We start from the raw sequence: 17,498 nt of genomic DNA on the forward strand, positions 1-17,498 counted from the left end.
ATCCCTGATCAAAACACACCAAATTTCCAGCACTATATACTGCTGCACCTTTGTATAATGCCCACATGAACCCTGGGGTTTATATATGTATCTATAAATCTGACTGTGATACTAGCCAGTGCCTCCCCAGCCACTTACCTCACTGCATGTCACTGTAGCACTCCTCGGCAGGGACCGTCAACAGGCAGAACTCCAGGGGTCTCGTCTTCCTGGCGTTGGAGTTAATCAGCAGACAGAGGGCCTGATTCACTACTATACGCAACTGCGTATGCAATAGCGATTATGCACGCAGTTCAACTGCGATAGTATGCTAATGCATTGCGATCGTAATGCACTCGCAGCATACCATAAGGACGCCCACTTTACTTACAGTAGCACACATCCGGAATGTTTAGCAAGACTGCGAAACCATCGGTACAGTCGAGCACCATCGCAGCCTCATGCACACTTGCGCAAGCCCTGACCTTACTCAGAAATTGCTAACAACCACACTCGCTATGAGACTTAGGACCTCATTCAGAGTCGGTCAAAGCGGCCGCACGGTCGTACGCCACCAATGTTCGCTATACTGCGCATGCGTAATGTTCGCAATGCGCGTGTGCAAACTAGCCGCTACGATCAGAAATTTCTCTCTCTTTGAACACAGCCAGGTCGGTAGTTTGAGTGACAGATTGAGGCGTTTGTGGGTGGTAACAGGGGAATGTGCTTGAAAATGGGGGAGTGGATATCCGGACGCAGACGTACCTAATTATGCGAATGGCGTTTTATGGGAGTGCATACGGTTTATGGGAGTGCATAATTAACAAAGTAGCGTCATGGCACATGTGACATGGGAGGTTTTTACACTGACATGATCGTAGAGCTTAAGAGAGGGTATGGTCAACCTTAAGCTCTACGACCAGTTCCGATGGTCTTGATTAATCCTTATTTCTACTTCAGAGGAGGTCCACAGGGTTGACCTTGGGGTGTAGCTGGATCTGGATCCACGGGCACCACGCAGTTAAAGCTTTGCTGCTCCCAGGATGCACTTGGGTCTGTCCTCCTCTCTACCCTACCCCGAGCCACAGGCACCTCAGTTTTAGTTGGTGCCCGGCCGGAGTCGGGTCACCCTGGCGCAGTGGGGCTGCATAAGCAGCCCCTAAGCTTTGTTTTTATTTTATTTTTACAAAAGAAGAAAAGAAGAGGTTATTTCTTTATTTTTACTTCTTCTGAGCGGCAGCATCAGACTGTCCATCTGGACGTCCACGCTGCCACTCCAACAGCCCCGCTGGCGCTGCGACGCCAGTACTGATCTGGGGATCGCAGCGGGACAGGAGTCAGTACTAGCGTGGCTCCGGGACCTCCCACAGACTGCTGCCGGACACAAGGGGCCAGGTAAGCCGCGTACAGCGCTTCGCGCTGTGCGCGGGGGAAGTGTATGCAGTCTTTATGCCGCCGGTCTCTGGGGACAGACCGGCGGCGCTAGTAGCGGCAGCGGGCTCCCCCCTCTGTGGCATACCCCGTGTGACCACTGGACCACCAGGGTGTAAGACCGGCAGGGAACCGGCGTCCCTGGGGTTTCATTACTAGCAGGGGAGGCAGCCTTCCCTGCTTGAGCGGCTCCTCCCCTCAGCCCAGCGCGCCTTCTCTCATGCGTGCTGGCGTCGCTGGGCTGTTCTCACTCGGCCACTCCTCCTCAGAGCTCTCCGGCGGCCATCTTCCCAGGCAGCAACGCAGAGCTCCCAGGCGGCTTCCAGTGGACCGGTCCCCCTGCGTACCTCTCCCCTGTTCAGGACAGTGTTCGCATCGCTATAGCCCTCCCAGACACTGAATCTGGGAGGTTGATTGTAGCTGAAGGTGCAGTGAGTATAACTTCCTGCATGGTACGTGACTATTGCTAGTGCTGCTGTCTGTGCTTTTTCTACTTACTGTCAGCTTTTTACCAATCCCTTTCCTTCTCCTACGGCCCGCAGGTGCGTGGGGGAGGGGTGTTCTTTCTGTGTACCTCACTTGTATAGATCTACGTAATTGTGAGGTCCGTCACATACTGCGGTATGCTACTCAGTACCATATTGTGGGCTGTTTGTGTTGCATACTTGGGAGTGCGCAGGTGTTATACGCCTTACCTCGTTTCGGTGATACATTTTTATCGCAAAAAGTTGTATGTCATGTCTGATGAGGAGAATGAGCGCTCCGTGGCTCCTGTGTTGTTTTCCTGCCGACGCTGTTCGGCAGGGGTTGACGGGGCGGATTTGTCTCAGGATGGTCTGTGCGGGCGTTGCCAACTGGTACCTGGTCCCTCTAAACCCCCGGTGGCGCAGGATCCTCCGTGGGCGATGTTTACGCAAGTGCTGGCGTCGATCGCGGACCGGCTTGCGGTCCCGACTGTGGTCCCTTCTAGGGCGTTGCCCCAGCCTACCATCCCCCGTTCCCCGGGTGTGACGCATCTGGTGCAGTATCCTCCCGGGTCTCAGACTGTGGGTCCTTATGCGGGATTGCCTGTATTTGTGCAATCTCCCACGGTGCCGCAGCAGTTGATGGTACCTTTTCAGGGGTATCCTCAAACGGTACCCCCTCGATGGGTGGATGTCCTCTCCAGCTCTGTTCAGAGCCTGGCGGCTTTGTCATCGGCCTTTCAATCTATGTTGCACAGTGATTTGCCCCCACGGGCGTCCAAGTGACCCATTCCGGCTTCATTGGCAGCACAGTTCACGGACACGGATGTGTCTTCGGATGACGGGGAGATCCATGAAGACTCTGACTCGGATGCCGGGGCCCAGGAGGTGGAGGCTAAGTCCTCCATTAATGTGCCGGCATTGGTTAGGGCGGTGCAGGCCATCCTTCATATAGAGGAGGATGCGCCGGCTCCCAGGTCGAAGTACCCTACTTTTAAAAAGGCCAAAGTAACTTCGACGGTTTTTCCCCTGTCCGACCAGTTAACGGATCATATGGCAGGGGCCTGGCAGTTGCCCAGCAAGAGATTCCAACCGCAGAAAAGGTTGGCTTCAAACTATCCCTTTCCTGAGGCTCATTGCAGGAAGTGGGAAACTCCGCCTGCGGTGGATTCCCACGTTACCCGCTTAATTAAAAGCGCTACGCTGCCTTTGCCGTCGATCTCCTCCCTGAAAGATCCCACGGACAGGAAAGTGGAGACTTGTTTAAAGTCTATCTACTCTCTCTCGGGGGCGGTGGCCCGTCCGTCCATGGCCATCTCTTGGGTGGCTAAGGCCATCGAGAGCTGGGCCAACACTTTGGAGGATACCTTTCTGGAGTATGCTCTGGAGATACAGAGAGTGTTGATAGGACAAATGAGGGATGCGGCTTCCTACATTGGGGAAGCATTGTTAGATGCAAGCCTGCTGACCTCTCGGGTGTCGGCTGCAGCTGTGTCAGCGCATCGGTCCTTGTGGCTGAGGTCTTGGAGAGCTGACGCAGACTCCAAAAAGGGCCTGGAGGCCTTACCTTTTAATGGGGAGTTGCTTTTTGGTCCAGACTTGGACAAAATAGTGGATACTCTCGCTAAGTCTAAATCAGCCTTCCTTCCTTCGGCTTCTGCACCTACCAAGGTATGGAGCTCTGCCTTTCGGTCCTTTCGGGTTCAGGGCAAGGCCAAATGTCAGTCCTTCCTGAGGCAGTCGGTGACCAAGGCCGCTTCTAAGCCCAAGAAGCAGGCCTGGAGTGCCAGGCGCCCTTCTTCCAAACAGGAAGATAAACCTTCCGCCTGATGGGACGGGCCTCCCTCTGGGGAACCCCAGAGTGGGAGGCCGACTTCTTCTGTTTGCCCAGTGCTGGCACAATACCACCACGGATGCCTGGGTTCAAGAAGTGGTCTCCCAGGGGTACGCCCTGTCTTTTCGGCACAGACCGCCCCACCAGTTTTTCTGCATGAGTCCTTCTCAGGACAAGACCAAGGCGTTACAGATTCAGGAGGCTATAGCATCCTTGCTGAAAGCAGGGGTCATTGTTCCCATTCCTCAATCACAACGAAGGGTGGGGTACTATTCGTCTCTGTTTCTGGTGCAGAAACCCAATGGTTCTCATCGCCCTATGCTCAATTTGAAGTCTCTGAACAAATTCCTCAGAGTTCCCAAATTCAGGATGGAAACGTTACATTCCATCATTCTGGCAATGGAACCTGGGGATTACATGGTGTCCCTGGATATCCAGGACGCCTACCTCCATGTTCCGATAGCACCTTCGTACCAGCGGTATCTGAGGTTCGCTGTTCTGCAGCAGCATTATCAGTTCAGGGCGCTACACTTTGGCCTCTCCACGGCGCCAAGGGTGTTCACAAAGATTATGGCTGTCATGGCCGCACATATTCGGAACCAGAATGTACGGCTGCTGCCGTATCTGGACGACCTCCTGTTGCTGGCGAGCTCCCCGGAGGTACTGCTTCAACATCTCCACCTGACGATCGCTTGCCTGCAAGCGCACGGGTGGCTGATTGGAAAAAGTCCTCCCTGATTCCATCACAGCGGATGGTTCATTTGGGAGCCCTGCTGGATTCTCATCAGCAACGGATCTTCCTGACTCCGGAGAAGGTCTCCTCCCTACAGCTGCGGATACACAGTTGCCTGAGCAGTTGCCGCCTGTCGGTACATTCGGCTATGAGAGTTCTGGGGTCCATGGTGTCCACATTCGACATGGTGGAATTTGCCCAGTTCCATTCCCGGCCCCTGCAGGGGCTGATTCTATCAGAATGGAACGGGTTACCTCAACGGATCCGCTCTCAGAGGCTGGTGTTGTCCCCAGAGGTTCGGCAGTCTTTGGTTTGGTGGCTTCAGACAGCTCATCTGGTCGAGGGGCGCCCCTTTTGGATCCCGGACTGGGTCCTGATCACGACGGATGCCAGTCTCCGTGGTTGGGGGGCAGTGACCGGCTCATTATCACTTCAGGGTCGTTGGTCCGCAGAAGAAGCACTTCTCCCCATCAACATCCTGGAACTGCGGGCAGTATACAGGGCCCTGCAGTCATCCGGCCCCATTCTTCACGGAAGGGCGGTTCAGGTGCAGTCCGACAACGCCACCACGGTGGCGTATATCAACCACCAAGGAGGAACTCGCAGTCAGGCAGCGATGTCGGAGGTGTCTCGCATTCTTGCTTGGGCAGAGTGTCACATTCCAGCGATCTCGGCAGTCTTCATTCCCGGAGTCCTCAATTGGGAGGTGGACTTCCTCAGCCATCACGACGTACATCCCGGGGAATGGTTGCTTCACCCAGAGGTATTTCAGCTACTTGTGGACAGGTGGGGGCTGCCAGAGCTGGACTTGATTGTCTCCCGTCACAATCACAAGTTGCCCGTGTACGGGTCAAGGACAAGAGACGCAGGCGCCTGTCTGGTAGACGCGCTGTCGGTGAAATGGACATTTCACCTGGCGTATCTGTTTCTTCCGATATCCCTGCTTCCTCGGGTTCTGCAGAAATTCAAGCAGGACGGTGGCACGCTTGTGCTGGTAGCTCCGGCGTGGCCCAGACGTCCTTGGTACTCCGATCTGAGGAGCCTCTCCATCGACGCTCCGTACCTTCTTCCTCAGCGTCAGGACCTATTGTCTCAAGGGCCCTGCCTTTACCCAGATCCGGGTCGGCTGTCTTTGACGGTGTGGCTCTTGAGACAGCTGTCTTAAGGTCTCGAGGTTTCTCCAGTTCGGTCATTGGTACCATGCTTAGGGCACGCAAGCCTACTTCCGCACGGATTTACTATAGGGTGTGGCACACTTACTTTCGGTGGTGTGAATCCAGAAGCTATGATCCTCAGGTGTTCCGGGTTTCCAGGATCTTGGAGATCCTTCAATCAGGTTTGGACCTCGGCTTACACCTTGCCTCTCTGAAGGTTCATGTGTCTGCTTTGTCCGTGTGGTTTCAACGACGGATTGCTACACTGCCAGATGTTCACACCTTTTTCCAGGGTGTTCTCCGGATCCAGCCTCCCTTCATGCCTCCGGTGGCTCCTTGGGACTTGGCGGTGGTGCTATGGGTCTTGCAGGGTCCTCCCTTTGAGCCGCTTGAGTCGGTGGAACTCAAGTGGCTGACGTTTAAGACCATTTTTCTCCTGGCAATTGCTTCTGCCAGGAGGGTGTCAGAATTGGGGGCGCTTTCCTGTCGCCCTCCTTTTTTGAGTTTTCACCAGGACAGAGCGGTGCTCCGCACTCGTCCTGAGTTTTTGCCCAAAGTGGTTTCCAAGTTCCACATTAATCAGGAACTTGTTGTGCCAGCTTTTCAGTCACCTGATCTTTCAGCTGGCGAGGGTTCCTTAGATGTAGTCCGGGCGCTTAGAATCTATGTGGACCGGACTGATTCGGTTAGGAAGTCTGATTCATTGTTTGTCCTCTTCGGTTTTCACAAGAGGGGTTGGCCTGCCAACAAACAAACGTTGGCCCGTTGGCTTCGTTCCGTTATTTGTGAGGCTTATGCACAGGAGGGTTTACCTGTGCCAGCCTCTGTTAAGGCTCATTCCACTCATTCTGTGGGCCCCTCTTGGGCTGCTAGACGTGGCGCCTCTGCTGTTTAGCTGTGTAAGGCGGCCACTTGGTCTTCAATTCAAACGTTTTTGAGGTTCTATGTGTTTGACACCTTCGCCTCTCAGGATGCATCCTTCGGGCGCCGGGTGCTCCTTTCAGCACAGGAGCATCCCCGCCCATAGTTGAACTGCTTTGGGACATCCCCAAGGTCAACCCTGTGGACCCCCTATGGACCCTGAAGTAGAAAACAAGCGATATGGTAAGAACTTACCTTTGTTATCTCTGTTTCTACGAAGTCCATAGGGTCCACAGGGCACCCGCCCTGACGCACCTGGCTTCATATGGGCTGTGTGGCTGGTCACCGGTTTTCCATCTCCTATTTCTGTGAGTATGGTTTCTTGTGTGTTCCAGTCTTCCTTCTCTCTGTTTAGTCTCCTCCTCCGGCCTTGGCTGCTTACCAACTGAGGTGCCTGTGGCTCGGAGGTGGGGTATAGAGGAGGACGGACCCAAGTGCATCCTGGGAGCAGCAAAGCTTTAACTGCATGGTGCCCGTGGATCCAGATCCAGCTATACCCCAAGGTCAACCCTGTGGACCCTATGGACTTCGTAGAAACAGAGATAACAAAGGTAAGTTCTTACCATATCTCTTGTTATGCCCGGAGATGAGGTGTAATGCGTACGAGAAGGGGGCATATATTTTTGAATTCCGGCCGCTTCCTCCCCTTGGTCGGCCAGCTACCGATCCGAACTTAGGGATGCAACTTGCGAGGGAATCATTTACATGTCTGACCCCTTTTCCCGTACGACCGTGCGGCCACTTCGACCGACTCTGAATGAGGTCCTTAATACTGCGTCACAGCGGATAATTTATGCAGGCCCCTGCAACGGCGCTGAAATGCACTGGCACGCCTGCGTTCACCCGATCACCCCCCCATCATCACACACAAAAGGTACTTCCTGTCAATTACTCTGCGACGGGTCTGCCCCTCTGCAATCACAGTCCCTATTGCAGTGGCTAGTTTGCGCATGCACACTGCGATGTATACGCATGCGCAGAACGCAACAATCGGCCGATTGCATGTGTAATCACAGATGCGTACGGTAGGGTCCCAGGTCGGCTCCAGAGGTCCGACGGCAATTACCCTCTCGAGGCAGTGGTGAGTGAGGATCTCCAAAGGGGGCATGTGGTCCGTCTCACAGCACAGCCCCCCCAGTACCTCCGCTAATCCCCGTAAGACAGCACAGCAGCCCCCTTCCTCCTTGGGGAGCTGCTACTTATTCCCCTGCTCCCTCACAGCACCGCCTCTACAGGTCCAGTTCACACTAGTGAGTGGACAGGGGCCCCAGTAGCTGCCTGCCCCAAGGGCCCTCTGCTTTGCAACCCAGGGGCCAATAAACAGGCAGGAATTTTTTGGGGTTTTAGCTGTTGCTTACCAGCCCCTGGGTCCTGCAGTAGAAAAGGGGTCATGCAAAGTTCAGCATCCCCTGCCTATGTAATGAATGGGCTGTGTTTTACATACACACCTAGCTATGGGGCCAGTCCTAGGCTTAGTAAATAGACCACAAATAGAGATGCCAGATGGATAAAATATAGACAATATAGACATCTCCGCTGGTGGTCCACGTTCTATGTCACTCGGGAGAGTGAATATAGGGGGACCTCCGCATCACATGGATACTTTTCCTTCCCAACGAGTTGGAGCATAGTCTACACAATTTATAAGCCTATAGTTATCGGATATACCCAGAAACCCTATACATGGACCATTGCTGTTGGCTTTATCAGGTTTGTGAGTATTATCATAAGTGTACACACTTATTTGGGATTCCAGGAGGGTCCATAAGTAACGACTCATTCCTATTAATATATATGATAATAAGTTTGTGATTGCCACCTTCCATTGTACACACACAAAAGGAGGCTGATATAGAACAGGCATAAATCATGTTTATCACCTCAGTGGTTGGACTTACTATATACAGCCGGAGACTCTTGGTATACTTTTAAAGAAGCTGTTTTCTGGAGCATTATTAAGGATTTTATTGAGTGAAAGAGATCTGCAACTATCTTGCTATTATGCTTTTATTTGATAGAATTGCTTAGTACTCTGTGAATGTTATGCTCTACTGTTTATGTATAATAGGCATTTAAGAGTAAATTAAACGTATTTTGGAAATAACACATCTGTTTTTCTTTTGCTTTGTTTTTATAGTCTATAATAGTGACATGATTATATAAGACAGCACTGTCATATATTTTGTTTTGATACATTCATTACTTTATAAGTTGATTTTTGGATTCACCAGTATCCATCGAGAGGGATAACAATGAGGGCCCAAGGACAATTCCATCTTGCACCTCTTTTCTTTGCATTATGCACTGTTTGGGGTATTGCTGACTGTCTTTTTGCATAGACAACAAACATTTTAATAGTTTATTAAATTACTATCTTGTCTGCCACTGCAGAGCCACTACATTTCCTAGATGTGCCATGTTGAAAGTTGAACTGCCAGAGACGCTGAAATCTTCGACATGTGGTTGCAGATTGCCGAAAATGTGCAGAAATGTTTATTGCCACAGACAGCATCTCCTGCATGTCCCTTTCATTTAAAAAAAATTCTGAACCACCAAGTTTATTTTGTGGGCAAAACATGTGACATGTTTACCCAGTTGCTATAATACTCTCCCCTCGTCCATCATAAATTGGCTTTGGAATCAAAAAACTTAATTAAATGTATAAACTAATCAATCCCTCCTTCCTTTCCTTGCCTTCAACTACATACAGTACATACTTCATCTCCCTCATGCCTCTTGATTAATGAAAACTTTCTTGGTTTCTTTGTATGGGGTCCTATAGTTTTAGCTAACTGCCATCCTGTCTGCCACTGCAGTGCCACTCTGTTTCCTAGATGTGCCATGTTGGAAGTTGACATGCCAAGTATTTGTGCCGCCCACTGCCGTTGCTTAGCTTAGTCAGCCAGCTAGCTCGTTGCAACCGTTTGCCCCAAACCTGGATGAAAACAATATTATGAGCTGTGAGGTGGTCTACTTTGGCTGGAAATTACTGGAAATTAATGTTATTGAGGTTAATAATACTGTAGGAACAAAAACAGGCCCAAATTATGTGATTTTAGCTGTTTTAATCATTTAAAAAAAAAAAAAACAGATTCAAACCCAAAACCAAAACACGTGAGGGGCGGTTTTGGCAAAAATCTTTAATTCTGTGGTGCTTTACAGAGAATATTTCAGTCATTCACATCAGTACCTGACACTGTAGAGCTTACAATCTATGGGCCTGATTCAGCAGCATACGCAATAGTGATTATGGATGCAGTTGAGCAAGTTTGCCATTGCGCATACGTACAAGCCACACTGCGCGTGCACATCGTTCACATTGTGATTACCGATGCATAAAGGAATGCATCGCAAAGTGAGTGACAGGCTGTCAGCATTTGGGGGTGGTGACAGGGGGGTGGTCAGAAAAAAGCAGGCATGCCTGTCCATATGAATGCCATTTGATGGGCGTGCATAAATTAGCCACTGCGTGCTACGAGACTTACAGTTTCTGCGACTGGCCAGACCTGCTGTAAATGCTGTGTGACAGGCCGATGAGCGTCGATGGTACTGATGGTCACACAGAAAAGCGAGGTTGGACGGATAGGAGAAGGCAGAAGTGGGCGTCTTTATGCCGGCCTGTGCTGTTGCAGGCATTAGTATATTTTTACAGCGTTCCATACGAAATTGTAGCTGCGTAGGCTCCTGAATGAGACCCTATATTCCCTATCATATGTACACTATGGATAATGTTTTTTTTATACAGAAGCTAATTACCCTACCCATCTGTTTTTGGGGTGTGGGGGGAGGCCAGAAGACCTGGGAAAGCCATGACCAGAAATTGATCTAATGACCTCAGTGCTGTGGGGCAATAATGCTAACCACTACGCCATCCATGCTGCCCCATTTGCCACTTCATTCTAAGAATTGTCTATTTAGATCCAATATTTAGGAGGGCTCCTAGGCAGGCAGCATGATTTCATTGTGGAGTGCAGGTCTGTTTTGCTAATAGAGCTAATCTCTCTCTATATAAATATCTGTCTATATACTAGTGTGATAATACTGTATAAATATTTGTATGTACTCTGTGCTGCTGGGGGACCCTGCTCTTTCCACCAGATAACTCTCAGTCTGTGGCTTCCTGATGCCTCCATTCCCCTCCTCACATCATATCACTGCCCCTGTCACATACAGCCCTGTCCTCACTAACACATCACTCATCTCCTGATATACTCTGTGCTACTGGGAACCCTGCTCCTTACACATGCAAGCAGCAAGCATGTTAAAGGCTAAACCAAGCTGGTTTAGCCTTTAACATGCTTGCTGCTTTAAAAAATACAGGCATACTCTTATGTATTCCCGCAGCAGTGCAGGCTCACACTCTATTACATTTTGCCTTATGTTTCTACAAAATCAGAGAAAATGTCCTACTCTCCCATCTGTTGTCACCATGTTGTCCTTCTCTCTCTTCTGTTGTCACCATTCTGTCCTCCTCTCTCTTCTATTGTCACCATTCTGTCTTCCTCTCTCTTCTGTTGTCACCATTCTGTCCTCCTCTCTCCTCTGTTGCCACCATTCTGTCCTCTCTCTTCTGTTGTCACCATTCTGTCCTCCTCTCTCTTCTGTTGTCATAATTTTGTCCTTCTCTCTCTTCTGTTGTCACCATTCTGTCCTCCTCTCTCTTCTGTTGTCACCATTCTGTCCTGCTCTCTTCTGTTGTCACCATTCTGTCCTCCTGTCTCTACTGTTGACACCATTCTGTCCTCCTCTCTCTACTGGTCACCATTCTGTCCTCCTCTCTCTTCTGTTGTCACCATTCTGTCCTCCTCTCTTCTGTTGTCACCTTTCTGTCCTCCTCTCTCTTCTGTTGTCAACATTCTGTCCTCCTCTCTCTTCTGTTGTCAACATTATTTCCTCCTCTCTCTTCTGTTGTCACCATTCTGTCCTCTTTCTCTTCTGTTGTCACCATTCTGTCCTCCTCTCTCTTCTGTTGTCACCATTCTGTCCTCTTCTTGCTTCTGTTGTCACCATTCTGTCCTCCGCTCTCTTCTGTTGTCACCATTCTGTCCTCCTCTCTCTTCTATTGTCACCATTTTGTCCTTCTCTCTCTTCTGTTGTCACCATTCTGTCTTCCTCTCTCTTCTGTTGTCACCATTCTGTCCTCCTCTCTCTTCTATTGTCACCATTCTGTCTTCCTCTCTCTTCTGTTGTCACCATTCTCTCCTCCTCTCTCCTCTGTTGTCACCATTCTGTCCTCTCTCTTCTGTTGTCACCATTCTGTCCTCCTCTCTCTTCTGTTGTCATAATTTTGTTCTTCCCTCTCTTCTGTTATCACCATTCTCTCCTCCTCTCTCTTCTGTTGTCACTATTCTGTCCTGGTCTCTTCTGTTGTCACCATTCTGTCCTCCTGTCTCTACTGTTGTCACCATTCTGTCCTCCTCTCTCTTCTGTTGTCACCATTCTGTCCTCCTGTCTCTACTGTTGTCACCATTCTGTCCTCCTCTCTTCTGTTGTCACCATTCTGTCCTCCTCTCTCTTCTGTTGTCACCATTCTGTCCTCCTCTCTCTTCTGTTGTCACCATTCTGTCCTCCTCTCTTCTGTTGTCACCATTCTGTCCTCCTCTCTCTTCTGTTGTCAACATTCTGTCCTCCTCTCTCTTCTGTTGTCACCATTCTGTCCTCCTCTCTCTTCTGTTGTCAACATTCTGTCTTCCTCTTGTCTGTTGTCACCATTCTGTTCTCCTCTCTCTTCTGGTGTCAACATTCTTTCCTCCTCTCTCTTCTGTTGTCACCATTCTGTCCTCCTCTCTCTTCTGTTGTCACCATTCTGTCCTCCTCTCGTCTGTTGTCACCATTCTGTTCTCCTATCTCTTCTGTTCTCAACATTATTTCCTCCTCTCTCCTCTGTTGTCACCATTCTGTCCTCTTTTCTTTTCTGTTGTCACCATTCTGTCCTCCTCTCTCTTCTGTTGTCATAATTTTGTCCTTTTCTCTCTTCTGTTGTCACCATTCTGACTTCCTCTCTCTTCTGTTGTCACTATTCTGTCCTGCTCTCTTCTCTTGTCACCATTCTGTCCTCCTGTCTCTACTGTTGTCACCATTCTGTCCTCTCTCTTCTGTTGTCACCATTCTGTCCTCCTCTCTCTTCTGTTGTCACCATTATGTCCTCCTGTCTCTACTGTTGTCACCATTCTGTCCTCTCTCTTCTGTTGTCACCATTCTGTCCTCTTTTCTCACCATTCTGTCCTCTTCTCGCTTCTGTTGTCACCATTCTGTACTCCTCTCTCTTCTGTTGTCACCATTCTGTCCTCCTGTCTCTACTGTTGTCACCATTCTGTCCTCCTGTCTCTACTGTTGTCATCATTCTGTCATCCTCTCTCTTCTGTTGTCAGCATTCTGTCCTCCTCTCTTCTCTTGTCACCATTCTGTCCTCCTCTCTTCTGTTGTCACCATTCTGTCCTCTTCTTGCTTCTGTTGTCACCATTCTGTCCTCCTCTCGTCTGTTGTCACCATTCTGTTCTCCTATCTCGTCTGTTGTCAACATTCCTTCCTCCTCTCTCTTCTGTTGTCACCATTCTGTCCTCTTTTCTCTTCTGTTGTCACCATTCTGTCCTCCTCTCTCTTCTGTTGTCACTATTCTGTCCTGCTCTCTTCTCTTGTCACCATTCTGTCCTCCTGTCTCTACTGTTGTCACCATTCTGTCATCCTCTCTCTTCTGTTGTCACCATTCTGTCCTCCTCTCTCTTCTGTTGTCACCATTCTGTCCTCTCTCTTCTGTTCTCACCATTCTGTCCTCTTCTCGCTTCTGTTGTCACCATTCTGTACTCCTCTCTCTTCTGTTGTCACCATTCTGTCCTCCTGTCTCTACTGTTGTCACCATTCTGTTCTCCTAACTCGTCTGTTGTCAACATTCCTTCCTCCTCTCTCCTCTGTTGTCACCATTCTGTCCTCTTTTCTTTTCTGTTGTCACCATTCTGTCCTCCTCTCTCTTCTGTTGTCATAATTTGTCCTTTTCTCTCTTCTGTTGTCACCATTCTGACTTCCTCTCTCTTCTGTTGTCACTATTCTGTCCTGCTCTCTTCTCTTGTCACCATGCTGTCCTCCTGTCTCTACTGTTGTCACCATTCTGTCCTCTCTCTTCTGTTGTCACCATTTTGTCCTCTTTTCTCTTCTGTTCTCACCATTCTGTCCTCTTCTCGCTTCTGTTGTCACCATTCTGTACTCCTCTCTTTTCTGTTGTCACCATTCTGTCCTCCTGTCTCTACTGTTGTCACCATTCTGTCCTCCTGTCTCTACTGTTGTCACCATTCTGTCCTCCTCTCTCTTCTATTGTCACCATTCTGTCCTCCTGTCTCTACTGTTGTCACCATTCTGTCCTCCTCTCTCTTCTCTTGTCACCATTCTGTCCTCCTCTCTTCTGTTGTCACCATTCTGTCCTCCTCTCTCTTCTGTTGTCAACATTCTGTCCTCCTCTCTCTTCTGTTGTCACCATTCTGTCCTCTTTTCTCTTCTGTTCTCACCATTCTGTCCTCCTCTCTCTTCTGTTGTCAACATTCTGTCCTCCTCTCTCTTCTGTTGTCACCATTCTGTCCTCCTCTCGTCTGTTGTCACCATTCTGTCCTCCTCTCTCTTCTGTTATCACCATTCTGTCCTCTTTTCTCTTCTGTTCTCACCATTCTGTCCTCTTCTCTCTTCTGTTGTCACCATTCTGTCCTCCTCTCTTCTGTTGTCACCATTGTGTCCTCTTCTCTCTTCTGTTGTCAACATTCTGTCCTCTTTTCTCTTCTGTTGTCACCATTTTGTCCTTCTCTCTCTTCTGTTGGCACCATTTTTACTGCATCATACAAATAGTAATGTTCACTATGACTTACTGTATATACTCGAGTATAAGCCGAGTTTTTCAGCACATTTTTTGTGCTGAAAAAGTACCCCCTCGGCTTATACTCGAGTGAAGTGTGTAGCGCTGACCGGACGGAGTTCGGTCAGCCCTACACAGCACAAACACACAGCCGCCGGAGCCGGCAGCTGTGTGTTTCTTGTAATCAGCAGCCACTAAGAGTCTGTCAGATTCTCAGCGGCTGCTGCTGCTCCCACTGCGGGAGCCATCTTCCGGCTCCCGCAGTGGGTAATGGGAGAGACGTCATGGGTAATGACGTCTCTCCCATGCAAAGCGACCGGAGGAGCTGTTAGCGGCGGGACCAGGAGCGGGGGTTTCAGGTAAGTGTTTATTTTTTTATTTTTATTACGTCTCTCTACTGGGGGGGGGGACTACTGGGGGCACTACCAGGGGGCGATTACTACAGGGGGCACTACCAGGGGGCGATTACTACAGGGGGCACTACCAGGGGACGATTACTACAGGGGGCACTACCAGGGGGGGATTACTACAGGGGACACTAAAAGGGGGGATTACCACTGGGGGAACTACCAGGGGGGGATTACTACTGGGGGCACTACCAGGGGGGCAATACTACTGGGGGCACTGAAAGTGGGGATTACCACTGGGGGCACTACCAGGGGGGATTACTACTGGGGGCACAACCAGGGGGAATTACTACTGGGGGTACTACCAGCTGCTGCTTTTCCCACCCTAGGCTTATACTCGAGTCAATAAGTTTTCCCAGTTTTTTGTGGTAAAAGTAGGTACCTCAGCTTATATTCGGGTCGACTTATACTCGAGTATATACGGTATACTGTTTTTTCACAGTCAGAGAAAATGTGTTATAAATATGATTTTGGCAGCTCTAACCAAAGAACAGCATCTACCAATATGATTCAAGCAATGCAAAGCTAATACTTCATTGTAAGAGATGTTTTAAGGGTTTTATTTTATTCTATTATTTATTTATTTTAATTATTTATTTATTTATTTGTTTTTAGCCACATTGTTATGGACTTGAAAGTGATGTAGATTTTTTTAAACAAAAAAGTATAAATGTATATTTATGACTCACAACACAACAAATATGTATGTTATGCTATGTTAACAAAACACAATGGGCCAAATGTAATAGGGTGTCAGTTTTAGTAACAGTACAAACTCGCACTTTCTCGCACTTTGAAAAAGTTAGAGTTTGTACTGAAACTCGCAAATTCAATAGCCTGCAAACTTTTCAGCTCGAGGCTACTGCATTTGTAAGTTTAGGCAAGTTTAGGACTATGTAAACTGACACCTTTTAATGCAAGTAGCATTAAAAGGTGCGAGTTTTAGAGAAGCCATCACAGATCAGTGAGATCCGTGATGGCTTCTGTGTGTGTGTAAAAAAAAAAACGTGCACCCCCTCCCCAAAAGCATAACCAGCCCTGGGCTTTATAAAGCCTGTTCTGGTTCTAAAAATACAGGGGCCAAAATGCGTAGGGGGCCCCTGTATATAAAGAACCAGCACGTGGCTTTGTTGAGCTGCTCCTGGTTCTGGAAAATCAGGGGACAAAACGAGTAGGGGTCCCCTGAAAATTCCAGAACCAGCACCAGACTCTTTCTAGCGGGGGGGAGAATGCCACAGCCAGGGAAAACCTTTCACCGGTTTCCCCGGCCAAAGCATTATCCCTGACCGCTAGTCAGTCCAGGCCGGAATTAATTGAGGTTAATCTTGTGGTTACATCAATGATACAATGTCGCGACATGGTATCATTGATGTAACCACAAGATTAACCTCAATTAATCTTGCGGCTACGATGTAGCGGCTCCCTGCATAGACTTCAATGGGGATTTCTCACCATAGAAGTCTATGGGACACACAGCCTGGCCGCATTCAGCTAATCAGGGAGCTGCTCCGATGGAGATGCTCCCTGATTGGCTGGCGGTCCCTTCACTGACATTGGCTGGCGGCCCCTTCACTGGTCATTTATGCGGAGCAAAGGTATGTGTACACACATACCTTTGCTCAGTCCGGCATGGATCTTTTTTTGGCGTTTTTTTATTTTAACCCCTGGATTGTCTACTTGGACAAGTGGACGTGATCTACGCATAGGAGAGGTGAGTATGGATTTTTTTTTTCAGGTACACCCCTATGGATTACTTCGGATACTAGGTGAGTATGTGTGAGTGTGAGTGTGCATGTATGTTTTAATAAAATTTTACATTCACGGTGTATGTTTGTTTATTTACGTATTTCTTTAGTTGTGGAACTACCAGTGCCAGCGGGCCCGTAATGCCCCGCATGCTGGTATTTGTGGTTCTCCAAATACCAGCATGCAGGGGAGGCTTGCTGGTACTTGTGGTTCTACAACTAAAGACAATATGCAAATTTTATTTTTACACTTTACACTAACACTATCAACCCGGCACCCACCGCCCTAGGGTGCCGGGGATAGCCCCGGGCTATCAGTCTAGGCCTGGGGTCCCCTGGAGAGGGGGACCCCTTTATTGGGGGGGTCCTCAACTCCCCAGGGAAACCGGTGAAAGGTTTTCCCTGGCTGTGGCATTATCCCCCCGCTAGACAGAGTTCGGTGCTGGTTCTGGAATTTTCAGGGGACCCCTACTCGTTTTGTCCCCTGATTTTCCAGAACCAGCTCAACAAAGCCCTGTGCTGGTTCTTAATATACAGGGGCCACCTACGCATTTTGGCCCCTGTATTTTTTTAACCAGAACAGGCTTTATAAAGCCCAGGGCTGGTTATGCTTTTGGGGAGGTGGTGCACGTCATTTTTTTTTTATTTAAAAACATTTTACATAAGTACACACAGAAACATGTACATATCTCATGGCTATGTGCATGTTTCTGTGTTAATCTGACCTGCTCAGGATGTACTCGCTAGCCTGAAGCAGGTCTATTATTTGGGGACTTTTGGTAAACTTTTTTTTTGCGAGTCTGAAACAGACACTCTATTACATTGGGCGAGTTGATTGTTTTCAATGTGAAAACATCTGGAAGCGAGTTTGAGAATGGAGAGTTTTAGTAACTATGAAAAATGCGAGTTTTAGTGAACAGACACCCTATTACATTGGAGAGTTGTGAAAAATTGCGAGTTTAGCACCAAACTCGCAATTTACCAAAACAGACA

This window comes from Taudactylus pleione, unplaced genomic scaffold (assembly GCF_031769625.1).
Source record: "Taudactylus pleione unplaced genomic scaffold, aTauple2 ptg000835l, whole genome shotgun sequence".
Taxonomy (NCBI): domain Eukaryota; kingdom Metazoa; phylum Chordata; class Amphibia; order Anura; family Myobatrachidae; genus Taudactylus; species Taudactylus pleione.